The following is a 15,075-nucleotide window of genomic DNA, read 5'->3' on the forward strand; positions in this document are numbered from 1 at the left end:
CTATACCCTCCTTACATCTCACCATAATATATCTCACTATACCCTCCTCTGCCCCTCCTTATATCTCCTCCTAATATCTCACTATACCCTCCTCTGCCCCTCCTTACATCTCACCCTAAAATCTCACTATACCCTTCTCTGTCCCTCCTTACATCTCCCCCTAATATCTCACTATAGACTCCTCTGCCACTACTTACATCTCATCCTAATATCTCACTATACCCTCCTAACATCTCACCCTAATATCTCACTATACCCTCCTATGCCCCTCCTTACATCTCACCCTAATATCTCACTATACCTTCCTAATATCTCATCCTAATATCTCACTATACCATCCTCTGTCCCTCCTAACATCTCACCCTAATATCTCACTATACCTTCCTCTGCCCCTCCTTAAATCTCACCCTAATATCTCACTATACCCTCCTCTGCCCCTCCCTACATGTCACCTTAATATCTCACTATACCCTCCTTTGCCCGCCTTACATCTCATTATACCCTCCGCTGCCCCTAATATCTCATTATACCCTCCGCTGCCCCTTCTTACATCTCACCCTAATATCTCACTATACCTTCCTCTGCCCCTCCTTATCTCACCCTAAAATCTCACTATACCCTTCTCTGTCCCTCCTTCCATCTCCCCCTAATATCTCACTATAGACTGCTCTGCCAATCTTTACATCTCATCCTAATATCTCACTATACCCTCCTTACATCTCACCCTAATATCTCACTATACCATTCTCTGCCCCTCCTAACATCCCACCCTAATATCTCACTATACCTTCCTCTGCCAATCCTTAAATCTCACCCTAATATAACACTATACCCTCCTCTGCCCCTCCCTACATGTCACCCTAATATCTCACTATACCCTCCTCTGCCCCTCCTTACATCTCACCCTAAAATCTCACTATACCCTCCTCTGCCCCGCCTTACATCTCACCCTAATATCTCACTATACCTCCGCTGCCCCTTCTTACATCTCACCCTAATATCTCACTATACACTCTTCTGCCCCTCCTTACAGCTCACCCTATATCTCACTATACCCTCCTCTGACCCTCCTTACATCTCACCCTAATATCTCACTATACCCTCCTCTGCCCCTCCTAACAGCTCACCTTAATATCTCACTATACCCTCCTCTGCCCCTCCTAACAGCTCACCCTAATATCTCACTATACCCTCCTCTGCCCCTCCTTACATCTCACCCTAATATCTCACTATACCTTCCACTGCTCCTCCTTACATCTCACCCTAATATCTCACTATACCCTCATCTGCCCCTCCTAACAGCTCACCCTAATATCTCACTATACTCTCCTCTGCCCCTCCTTACATGTCACCCTAATATCTCACTATACCCTCCTCTGCCCCTCCTTACATCTCACCCTAATATCTCACTATACCCTCCTCAGCTCCTAATTACATCTCACCCTAATATCTCACTATACCCTCCTCTGCCCCTCCTTACATCTCCTCCTAATATCTCACTATACCCTCCTCTGCCCCTCCTTACATCTCACCCTAATATCTCACTATACCCTCCTCTGCCCCTCCTAACATCTATTGTATTGTATTGTATATCTTTATTTATATAGCGCCATTAATGTACATAGCGCTTCACAGTAGTAATACACGTGGTAATCATATAAATAACAGATAATATAAATAACAGGTCATGGGAATAAGTGCTTTAGACATAAAAGTAACATTAAGGAAGAGGAGTCCCTGCCCCGAGGAGCTTACAATCTAATTGGTAGGTAGGGAGAACGTACAGAGACAGTAGGAGGGAGTTCTGGTAAGTGCGTCTGCAGGGGGCCAAGCTTTATGTATCATGTGTTCAGAATATCCACAGTGCTATTCATATGCTTCTTTAAGCAAGTGTGTCTTAAGGTGGGTGTTAAAGGTGGATAGAGAGGGTGCTAGTCGGGTACTGAGGGGAAGGGCATTCCAGAGGTGTGGGGCAGTCAGTGAGAAAAGTTTAAGGCGGGAGAGGGCTTTAGATACAAAGGGGGTAGAAAGAAGACATCCTTGAGAAGAACGCAAGAGTATGGATGGTACATCTCACTCTAATAACTCACTATACCCTCCTCTGCCCCTCCGAAATCTCACCCTTATATCTCAATATACCCTCCTCTGCCCCTCCTTACATCTCAACCTAATATCTCACTCTACCCTCCTCTGCCCCTCCTTACATCTCACCCTAATATCTCACTATGCCCTCCTCTGCCCCTCTGTAAATCTCACCCTTATATCTCAATATACCCTCCTCTGCCCCTCCTTACATCTCAACCTAATATCTCACTATACCCTCCTCTGCCCCTCCTTACATCTCAACCTAATATCTCACTATACCCTCTGCCCCTCCTTACATCTCACCTAATATCTCACGATACCCTCCTCTGCCTCTTCTTATATCTCACTCTAAAATCTCACTATACCCTCCTCTGCCCCTACTAATATCTCACTCTACCCTCCTCTGCCCCTCCTTACATCTCACCCTAATATTTCACTATACACTCCTCTGCCCTTCCTTACATCTCCCCCTAATATCTCACTATACACTCCTCAGCCCCTCCTTACATCTCCCCTAATCTCTCACTATACCCACCTCTGCCCCTCTTTACATCTCACCCTAATATCTCACTATACCCACCTCTGCCCCTCTTTACATCTCACCCTAATATCTCACTATACCCTTCTCTGCCCCTCCTTACATCTCCCCCTAATATCTCACTATACACTTCTCTGCCCCTCCTTACATCTCACCCTAATATTTCACTATACCCTCCTCTGCCCCTCCTTACACCTCACCCTAATATCTCACCATACCCTCCTCTGCCCCTCCTTACATCTCACCCTAATATCTCACTATACCCTCCTCTGCCCCTCCTTACATCTCACCCTAATCTCTCACTATACCCTCCTCTGCCCCTCCTTACATCTCACCCTAATCTCTCACTATACACTCCTCTACCCCTCCTTACATCTCACCTTATTGTCTCATTATACACTCCTCTGCCCCTCCTTACATCTTACCCTAATATCTCACTATACCCTTCTCTGCCCCTCCTTACATCTCACCCTAATATCTCAATATAACCTCTGCCCCTCCTTACATCTCACCCTAATATTTCACTATACCCTCCTCTGCCCTTCCTTACATCTCACCCTAATATCTCACTATACCCTCCTCTGCCCCTCCTTACATCTCACCCTAATATCTCACTATACCCCCCTCTGCCCCTCCTTACATCTCCCCCTAATATCTCACTATATCCTCATCTGCCCCTCCCTACATGTGACCCTAATATCTCATTATACACTACTCTGCCCCTCCTTATATCTCACCCTAATCTCTCACTATACCCACCTCTGCCCCTCCTTACATCTCACCCTAATATCTCACTATACACTCCTCTGCCCTCCTTACATCTCACCTTAATATCACACTATACCCTCCTCTGCCCCTCCTAACATCTCCCCCTAATATCTCACTATACCCTCCTCTGCCCCTCCTTACATCTCACCCTAATATCTCACTATACCCTTCTCTGCCCCTCCTTACATCTCACCCTAATATCTCACTATACCCTCCTCTGCCCCTCCTTACATCTCACCCTAATCTCTCACTATACCCTCCTCTGCCCCTCCTTACATCTCCCCCTAATATCTCACTATACCCTCCTCTGCTCCTCCTTACATCTCACCCTAATATCTCACTATACCCTTCTCTGCCCCTCCTTACATCTCACCCTAATATCTCACTATACCCTCCTCTGCCCCTCCTTATATCTCACCCTAATCTCTCACTATACCCACCTCTGCCCCTCCTTACATCTCACCTAATATCTCACTATACCCTCCTCTGCCCCTCCCTTCATGTCACCCTATTATCTCCCTATACCCACATCTGACCCTCTTTACATCTCACCCTAATATCTCACTATACCCTCCTCTGCCCCTCCTTACATCTCACCCTAATTTCTCACTATACCCTCCTCTGCCCCTCCTTACATCTCAACCTAATCTCTCACTATACCCTCCTCTGCCCCTCCTTACATCTCCCCCTAATATCTCACTATACCCTCCTCTGCTCCTCCTTACATCTCACCCTAATATCTCACTATACCCCCCTCTGCCCCTCCTTACATCTCACCTTAATATCTCACTATACACTCCTCTGCCCTCCTTACATCTCACCTTAATATCTCACTATACCCTCCTCTGCCCCTCCTAACATCTCACCCTAATATCTCACTATACCCTCCTCTGCCCCTCCTTACATCTCACCCTAATATCTCACTATACCCTCCTCTGCCCCTCCTTACATCTCACCCTAATATTTCACTATACCCTCCTCTGCCCCTCCTTACATCTCACACTAATATCTCACTATACCCTCCTCTGCCCCTCCTTACATCTCCTCTAATCTCTCACTATACCCACCTCTGCCCCTCTTTACATCTCACCCTAATATCTCACCCTTATATCTCACTATACCCTTCTCTGCCCCTCCTTACATCTCCCCCTAATATCTCACTATACACTCCTCTGCCCCTCCTTACATCTCACCCTAATATTTCACTATACCCTCCTCTGCCCCTCCTTACATCTCACCCTAATATCTCACTATACCCTCCTCTGCCCCTCCTTACATCTCACCCTAATTTCTCACTATACCCTCCTCTGCCCCTCCTTACATCTCACCCTAATCTCTCACTATACCCTCCTCTGCTCCTCCTTACATCTCACCCTAATATCTCACTATACTCCCCTCTGCCCCTCCTTACATCTCACCCTAATATCTCACTATACACTCCTCTGCCCTCCTTACATCTCACCTTAATATCTCACTATACACTCCTCTGCCCCTCCTTACATCTCACCCTAATATCTCACTATACCCTCCTCTGCCCCTCCTAACATCTCCCCCTAATATCTCACTATACCCTCCTCTGCTCCTCCTTACATCTCACCCTAATATCTCACTATACCCCCCTCTGCCCCTCCTTACATCTCACCCTAATATCTCACTATACACTCCTCTGCCCTCCTTACATCTCACCTTAATATCTCACTATACACTCCTCTGCCCCTCCTTACATCTCACCCTAATATCTCACTATACCCTCCTCTGCCCCTCCTAACATCTCACCCTAATATCTCACTATACCCTTCTCTGCCCCTCCTTACATCTCACCCTAATATTTCACTATACCCTCCTCTGCCCCTCCTTACATCTCACCCTAATATCTCACTATACCCTCCTCTGCCCCTCCTTACATCTCACCCTAATTTCTCACTATACCCTCCTCTGCCCCTCCTTACATCTATCCCCTAATCTCTCACTATACCCTCCTCTGCCCCTCCTTACATCTCCCCCTAATATCTCACTATATCCTCCTCTGCCCCTCCTAACAGCTCACCCTACTATCTCACTATACCCTCCTCTGCCCCTTATTACATCTCACCCTAATATCTCACTATACCCTCCTCTGCCCCTCCTAACATCTCACCCTAATATCTCACTATACACTCCTCTGCCCCTCCTAACAGCTCACCCTAATATCTCACTATACCCTCCTCTGCCCCTCCTAACAGCTCACCCTAATATTTCACTATACCCTCCTCTGCACCTCCTTACATCTCACCCTAGTATCTCACTATACCTTCCTCTGCCCCTCCTTACATCTCACCCTAATATCCCACTATACCCTCCTCTGCCCCTCCTTACATCTCACCCTAAAATCTCACTATACCCTTCTCTGTCCCTCCTTCCATCTCCCCCTAATATCTCACTATAGACTCCTCTGCCACTACTTACATCTCATCCTAATATCTCACTATACCCTCCTAACATCTCACCCTAATATCTCACTATACCCTCCTATGCCCCTCCTTACATCTCACCCTAATATCTCACTATACCTTCCTAATATCTCATCCTAATATCTCACTATACCTTCCTCTGCCCCTCCTTAAATCTCACCCTAATATCTCACTATACCCTCCTCTGCCCCTCCCTACATGTCACCTTAATATCTCACTATACCCTCCTTTGCCCCGCCTTACATCTCACCCTAATATCTCACTATACCCTCCGCTGCCCCTTCTTACATCTCACCCTAATATCTCACTATACCTTCCTCTGCCCCTCCTTATCTCACCCTAAAATCTCACTATACCCTTCTCTGTCCCTCCTTCCATCTCCCCCTAATATCTCACTATAGACTGCTCTGCCAATCTTTACATCTCATCCTAATATCTCACTATACCCTCCTTACATCTCACCCTAATATCTCACTATACCATTCTCTGCCCCTCCTAACATCCCACCCTAATATCTCACTATACCTTCGTCTGCCAATCCTTAAATCTCACCCTAATATCTCACTATACCCTCTTCTGCCCCTCCTTACAGCTCACCCTAATATCTCACTATACCCTCCTCTGACCCTCCTTACATCTCACCCTAATATCTCACTATACCCTCCTCTGCCCCTCCTAACAGCTCACCTTAATATCTCACTATACCCTCCTCTGCCCCTCCTAACAGCTCACCCTAATATCTCACTATACCCTCCTCTGCCCCTCCTTACATCTCACCCTAATATCTCACTATACCTTCCACTGCTCCTCCTTACATCTCACCCTAATATCTCACTATACCCTCATCTGCCCCTCCTAACAGCTCACCCTAATATCTCACTATACTCTCCTCTGCCCCTCCTTACATGTCACCCTAATATCTCACTATACCCTCCTCTGTCCCTCCTTACATCTCACCCTAATATCTCACTATACCCTCCTCAGCACCTCCTTACATCTCACCCTAATATCTCACTATACCCTCCTCAGCCCCTCCTTACATCTCACCCTAATCTCTCACTATACCCTCCTCTGCCCCTCCTAACAGCACTCCCTAATATCTCACTATACCCCCCTTACATCTCACCATAATATCTCACTATACCCTCCTCTGCCCCTCCTTACATCTCCTCCTAATATCGCACTATACCCTCCTCTGCCCCTCCTTACATCTCACCCTAATATCTCACTATACCCTCCTCAGCCCCTCCTAACATCTCACCCTAATCTCTCACTATACCTCCTCTGCCCCTCCTTACATCTCACCCTAATATCTCACTATACCCTCCTCTGCCCCTCCTTACATCTCACCCTAATATCTCACTATACCCTCCTCTGCCCCTCCTAACATCTATTGTATTGTATTGTATATCTTTATTTATATAGCGCCATTAATGTACATAGCGCTTCACAGTAGTAATACACGTGGTAATCATATAAATAACAGATAATATAAATAACAGGTCATGGGAATAAGTGCTTTAGACATAAAAGTAACATTAAGGAAGAGGAGTCCCTGCCCCGAGGAGCTTACAATCTAATTGGTAGGTAGGGAGAACGTACAGAGACAGTAGGAGGGAGTTCTGGTAAGTGCGTCTGCAGGGGGCCAAGCTTTATGTATCATGTGTTCAGAATATCCACAGTGCTATTCATATGCTTCTTTAAGCAAGTGTGTCTTAAGGTGGGTGTTAAAGGTGGATAGAGAGGGTGCTAGTCGGGTACTGAGGGGAAGGGCATTCCAGAGGTGTGGGGCAGTCAGTGAGAAAAGTTTAAGGCGGGAGAGGGCTTTAGATACAAAGGGGGTAGAAAGAAGACATCCTTGGGAAGAAAGCAAGAGTATGGATGGTACATCTCACTCTAATAACTCACTATACCCTCCTCTGCCCCTCCGAAATCTCACCCTTATATCTCAATATACCCTCCTCTGCCCCTCCTTACATCTCAACCTAATATCTCACTCTACCCTCCTCTGCCCCTCCTTACATCTCACCCTAATATCTCACTATGCCCTCCTCTGCCCCTCTGTAAATCTCACCCTTATATCTCAATATACCCTCCTCTGCCCCTCCTTACATCTCACCTAATATCTCACTATACCCTCCTCTGCCTCTTCTTATATCTCACTCTAAAATCTCACTATACCCTCCTCTGCCCCTACTAATATCTCACTCTACCCTCCTCTGCCCCTCCTTACATCTCACCCTAATATTTCACTATACACTCCTCTGCCCTTCCTTACATCTCCCCCTAATATCTCACTATACACTCCTCAGCCCCTCCTTACATCTCCCCTAATATCTCACTATACCCACCTCTGCCCCTCTTTACATCTCACCCTAATATCTCACTATACCCACCTCTGCCCCTCTTTACATCTCACCCTAATATCTCACTATACCCTTCTCTGCCCCTCCTTACATCTCCCCCTAATATCTCACTATACACTTCTCTGCCCCTCTTTACATCTCACCCTAATATTTCACTATACCCTCCTCTGCCCCTCCTTACACCTCACCCTAATATCTCACCATACCCTCCTCTGCCCCTCCTTACATCTCACCCTAATATCTCACTATACCCTCCTCTGCCCCTCCTTACATCTCACCCTAATCTCTCACTATACCCTCCTCTGCCCCTCCTTACATCTCCCCCTAATATCTCACTATACCCTCCTCTGCTCCTCCTTAAATCTCACCTTAATATCTCACTATACCCCCCTCTGCCCCTCCTTACATCTCACCCTAATATCTCACTATACACTCCTCTACCCCTCCTTACATCTCACCTTATTGTCTCACTATACACTCCTCTACCCCTCCTTACATCTCCCCCTAATATCTCACTATACACTCCTCTGCCCCTCCTTACATCTTACCCTAATATCTCACTATACCCTTCTCTGCCCCTCCTTACATCTCACCCTAATATCTCAATATAACCTCTGCCCCTCCTTACATCTCACCCTAATATTTCACTATACCCTCCTCTGCCCTTCCTTACATCTCACCCTAATATCTCACTATACCCTCCTCTGCCCCTCCTTACATCTCACCCTAATATCTCACTATACCCCCCTCTGCCCCTCCTTACATCTCCCCCTAATATCTCACTATATCCTCATCTGCCCCTCCCTACATGTCACCCTAATATCTCATTATACACTACTCTGCCCCTCCTTATATCTCACCCTAATCTCTCACTATACCCACCTCTGCCCCTCCTTACATCTCACCCTAATATCTCAATATAACCTCCTCTGCCATACCTTACATCTCACCCTAATATTTCACTATACACTACTCTGCCCCTCCTTATATCTCACCCTAATCTCTCACTATACCCACCTCTGCCCCTCCTTACATCTCACCCTAATATCTCACTATACCCTCCTCTGCTCCTCCTTACATCTCACCCTAATATCTCACTATACCCCCCTCTGCCCTCCTTACATCTCACCTTATTGTCTCACTATACACTCCTCTACCCCTCCTTACATCTCACCCTAATATCTCACTATACCCTCCTCTGCCCCTCCTAACATCTCACCCTAATATCTCACTTTACCCTTCTCTGCCCCTCCTTACATCTCCCCCTAATATCTCACTATACCCTCCTCTGCCCCTCCTTACATCTCACCCTAATATCTCACTATACACTTCTCTGCCCCTCCTTACATCTCACCCTAATATCTCAATATAACCTCTGCCCCTCCTTACATCTCACCCTAATATTTCACTATACCCTCCTCTGCCCTTCCTTACATCTCACCCTAATATCTCACTATACACTCCTCTACCCCTCCTTACATCTCACCTTATTGTCTCACTATACACTCCTCTACCCCTCCTTACATCTCCCCCTAATATCTCACTATACACTCCTCTGCCCCTCCTTACATCTTACCCTAATATCTCACTATACCCTTCTCTGCCCCTCCTTACATCTCACCCTAATATCTCAATATAACCTCTGCCCCTCCTTACATCTCACCCTAATATTTCACTATACCCTCCTCTGCCCTTCCTTACATCTCACCCTAATATCTCACTATACCCTCCTCTGCCCCTCCTTACATCTCACCCTAATATCTCACTATACCCCCCTCTGCCCCTCCTTACATCTCCCCCTAATATCTCACTATATCCTCATCTGCCCCTCCCTACATGTCACCCTAATATCTCATTATACACTACTCTGCCCCTCCTTATATCTCACCCTAATCTCTCACTATACCCACCTCTGCCCCTCCTTACATCTCACCCTAATATCTCAATATAACCTCCTCTGCCCTACCTTACATCTCACCCTAATATTTCACTATACACTACTCTGCCCCTCCTTATATCTCACCCTAATCTCTCACTATACCCACCTCTGCCCCTCCTTACATCTCACCCTAATATCTCACTATACCCTCCTCTGCTCCTCCTTACATCTCACCCTAATATCTCACTATACCCCCCTCTGCCCTCCTTACATCTCACCTTATTGTCTCACTATACACTCCTCTACCCCTCCTTACATCTCACCCTAATATCTCACTATACCCTCCTCTGCCCCTCCTAACATCTCACCCTAATATCTCACTTTACCCTTCTCTGCCCCTCCTTACATCTCCCCCTAATATCTCACTATACCCTCCTCTGCCCCTCCTTACATCTCACCCTAATATCTCACTATACACTTCTCTGCCCCTCCTTACATCTCACCCTAATATCTCAATATAACCTCTGCCCCTCCTTACATCTCACCCTAATATTTCACTATACCCTCCTCTGCCCTTCCTTACATCTCACCCTAATATCTCACTATACCCTCCTCTGCCCCTCCTTACATCTCACCCTAATATCTCACTATACCCCCCTCTGCCCCTCCTTACATCTCACCCTAATATCTCACTATACCCCCCTCTGCCCCTCCTTACATCTCCCCCTAATATCTCACTATATCCTCATCTGCCCCTCCCTACATGTGACCCTAATATCTCATTATACACTACTCTGCCCCTCCTTATATCTCACCCTAATCTCTCACTATACCCACCTCTGCCCCTCCTTACATCTCACCCTAATATCTCAATATAACCTCCTCTGCCCTTCCTTACATCTCACCATAATATTTCACTTTACACTACTTTGCCCCTCCTTATATCTCACCCTAATCTCTCACTATACCCACCTCTGCCCCTCCTTACATCTCACCCTAATATCTCACTATACACTCCTCTGCCCCTCCTTACATTTCCCCCTAATATCTCATTATACGCTGCTCTGCCCCTCCTTACATCTCACCCTAATATTTCACTATACCCTCCTCTGCCCTTCCTTACATCTCACCCTAATATCTCACTATACCCTCCTCTGCCCCTCCTTACATCTCACCCTAATATCTCACTATACCCCCCTCTGCCCCTCCTTACATCTCCCCCTAATATCTCACTATATCCTCATCTGCCCCTCCCTACATGTGACCCTAATATCTCATTATACACTACTCTGCCCCTCCTTATATCTCACCCTAATCTCTCACTATACCCACCTCTGCCCCTCCTTACATCTCACCCTAATATCTCAATATAACCTCCTCTGCCCTTCCTTACATCTCACCCTAATATTTCACTTTACACTACTTTGCCCCTCCTTATATCTCACCCTAATCTCTCACTATACCCACCTCTGCCCCTCCTTACATCTCACCCTAATATCTCACTATACACTCCTCTGCCCCTCCTTACATCTCCCCCTAATATCTCATTATACGCTGCTCTGCCCCTCCTTACATCTCACCTTAATATTTCACTAAACACTCCTCTGCCCCTTCTTACATCTCAGCCCTAACCTCTCACTATACCCTCCTCTGCCTCTTCTTCCATCTCACCCTAATATCTCACTATACCCTCCTCTGCCCCTCCTTGCATCTCACCTAATATCTCACTATACCCTCCTCTGCCCCTCCCTACATGTCACCCTATTATCTCCCTATACCCACATCTGACCCTCTTTACATCTCACCCTAATATCTCACTATACCCTCCTCTGCCCCTCCCTACATGTCACCCTATTATCTCCCTATACCCACATCTGACCCTCTTTACATCTCACCCTAATATCTCACTATACCCTCCTCTGCCCCTCCTTACATCTCACCCTAATATCTCACTATACACTCCTCTGCCCTCCTTACATCTCACCTTAATATCTCACTATACCCTCCTCTGCCCCTCCTAACATCTCACCCTAATATCTCACTATACCCTTCTCTGCCCCTCCTTACATCTCACCCTAATATCTCACTATACCCTCCTCTATCCCTCCATACATCTCACCCTAATATCTCACTATACCCTCCTCTGCTCCTCCTTACATCTCACCCTAATATCTCACTATACCCCCCTCTGCCCCTCCTTACATCTCACCCTAATATCTCACTATACACTCCTCTGCCCTCCTTACATCTCACCTTAATATCTCACTATACCCTCCTCTGCCCCTCCTAACATCTCACCCTAATATCTCACTATACCCTTCTCTGCCCCTCCTTACATCTCACCCTAATATTTCACTATACCCTCCTCTGCCCCTCCTTACATCTCACCCTAATATCTCACTATACCCTCCTCTGCCCCTCCTTACATCTCCCCTAATCTCTCACTATACCCACCTCTGCCCCTCTTTACATCTCACCCTAATATCTCACCCTAATATCTCACTATACCCTTCTCTGCCCCTCCTTACTTCTCCCCCTAATATCTCACTATACCCTCCTCTGCCCCTCCTTACATCTCACCCTAATATCTCACTATACCCTCCTCTGCCCCTCCTTACATCTCACCTTAATATTTCACTATACCCTCCTCTGCCCCTCCTTACACCTCACCCTAATATCTCACTATACCCTCCTCTGCCCCTCCTTACATCTCACCCTAATTTCTCACTATACCCTCCTCTGCCCCTCCTTACATCTCACCCTAATCTCTCACTATACCCTCCTCTGCCCCTCCTTACATCTCCCCCTAATATCTCACTATACCCTCCTCTGCTCCTCCTTACATCTCACCCTAATATCTCACTATACCCCCCTCTGCCCCTCCTTACATCTCACCCTAATATCTCACTATACACTCCTCTGCCCTCCTTACATCTCACCCTAATATTTCACTATACCCTCCTCTGCCCCTCCTTACATCTCACCCTAATATTTCACTATACCCTCCTCTGCCCCTCCTTACATCTCACCCTAATATCTCACTATACCCTCCTCTGCCCCTCCTTACATCTCACCTTAATATCTCACTATACACTCCTCTGCCCCTCCTTACATCTCACCCTAATATCTCACTATACCCTCCTCTGCCCCTCCTAACATCTCACCCTAATATCTCACTAAACCCTTCTCTGCCCCTCCTTACATCTCACCCTAATATCTCACTATACACTCCTCTGCCCCTCCTTACATCTCACCCTAATATCTCACTATACCCTCCTCTGCCCCTCCTTACATCTCACCCTAATTTCTCACTATACCCTCCTCTGCCCCTCCTTACATCTATCCCCTAATCTCTCACTATACCCTCCTCTGCTCCTCCTTACATCTCACCCTAATTTCTCACTATACCCTCCTCTGCCCCTCCTTACATCTATCCCCTAATCTCTCACTATACCCTCCTCTGCTCCTCCTTACATCTCACCCTAATATCTCACTATACCCTCCTCTGCCCCTCCTTACATCTCACCCTAATATCTCACTATACCCTCCTCTGCCCCTCCTTACATCTATCCCCTAATCTCTCACTATACCCTCCTCTGCTCCTCCTTACATCTCACCCTAATATCTCACTATACCCTCCTCTGCCCCTCCTTACATCTCACCCTAATATCTCACCCTAATATCTCACTATACCCTCCTCTGCCCCTCCTTACATCTCACACTAATATCTCACTATACACTCCTCTGCCCCTCCTTACATCTCACCCTAATTTCTCACTATACCCTCCTCTGCCCCTCCTTACATCTCACCCTAATCTCTCACTATACCCTCCTCTGCCCCTCCTTACATCTCCCCCTAATATCTCACTATACCCTCCTCTGCTCCTCCTTACATCTCACCCTAATATCTCACTATACCCCCCTCTGCCCCTCCTTACAACTCACCCTAATATCTCACTATACACTCCTCTGCCCTCCTTACATCTCACCTTAATATCTCACTATACCCTCCTCTGCCCCTCCTTACATCTCACCCTAATTTCTCACTATACCCTCCTCTGCCCCTCCTTACATCTCACCCTAATCTCTCACTATACCCTCCTCTGCCCCTCCTTACATCTCCCCCTAATATCTCACTATACCCTCCTCTGCTCCTCCTTACATCTCACCCTAATATCTCACTATACCCCCCTCTGCCCCTCCTTACATCTCACCCTAATATCTCACTATACACTCCTCTGCCCTCCTTACATCTCACCTTAATATCTCACTATACACTCCTCTGCCCCTCCTTACATCTCACCCTAATATTTCACTATACCCTCCTCTGCCCCTCCTTACATCTCACCCTAATATCTCACTATACCCTCCTCTGCCCCTCCTTACATCTCACCCTAATTTCTCACTATACCCTCCTCTGCCCCTCCTTACATCTCACCCTAATCTCTCACTATACCCTCCTCTGCCCCTCCTTACATCTCCCCCTAATATCTCACTATACCCTCCTCTGCTCCTCCTTACATCTCACCCTAATATCTCACTATACCCCCCTCTGCCCCTCCTTACATCTCACCCTAATATCTCACTATACACTCCTCTGCCCTCCTTACATCTCACCTTAATATCTCACTATACACTCCTCTGCCCCTCCTTACATCTCACCCTAATATCTCACTATACCCTCCTCTGCCCCTCCTAACATCTCACCCTAATATCTCACTATACCCTTCTCTGCCCCTCCTTACATCTCACCCTAATATTTCACTATACCCTCCTCTGCCCCTCCTTACATCTCACCCTAATATCTCACTATAACCTCCTCTGCCCCTCCTTACATCTCACCCTAATTTCTCACTATACCCTCCTCTGCCCCTCCTTACATCTATCCCCTAATCTCTCACTATACCCTCCTCTGCCCCTCCTTACATCTCCCCCTAATATCTCACTATACCCTCCTCTGCTCCTCCTTACATCTCACCCTAATATCTC

The sequence above is a fragment of the Ascaphus truei genome, chromosome 2, assembly GCF_040206685.1.
Source record: "Ascaphus truei isolate aAscTru1 chromosome 2, aAscTru1.hap1, whole genome shotgun sequence".
Classification (NCBI taxonomy): domain Eukaryota; kingdom Metazoa; phylum Chordata; class Amphibia; order Anura; family Ascaphidae; genus Ascaphus; species Ascaphus truei.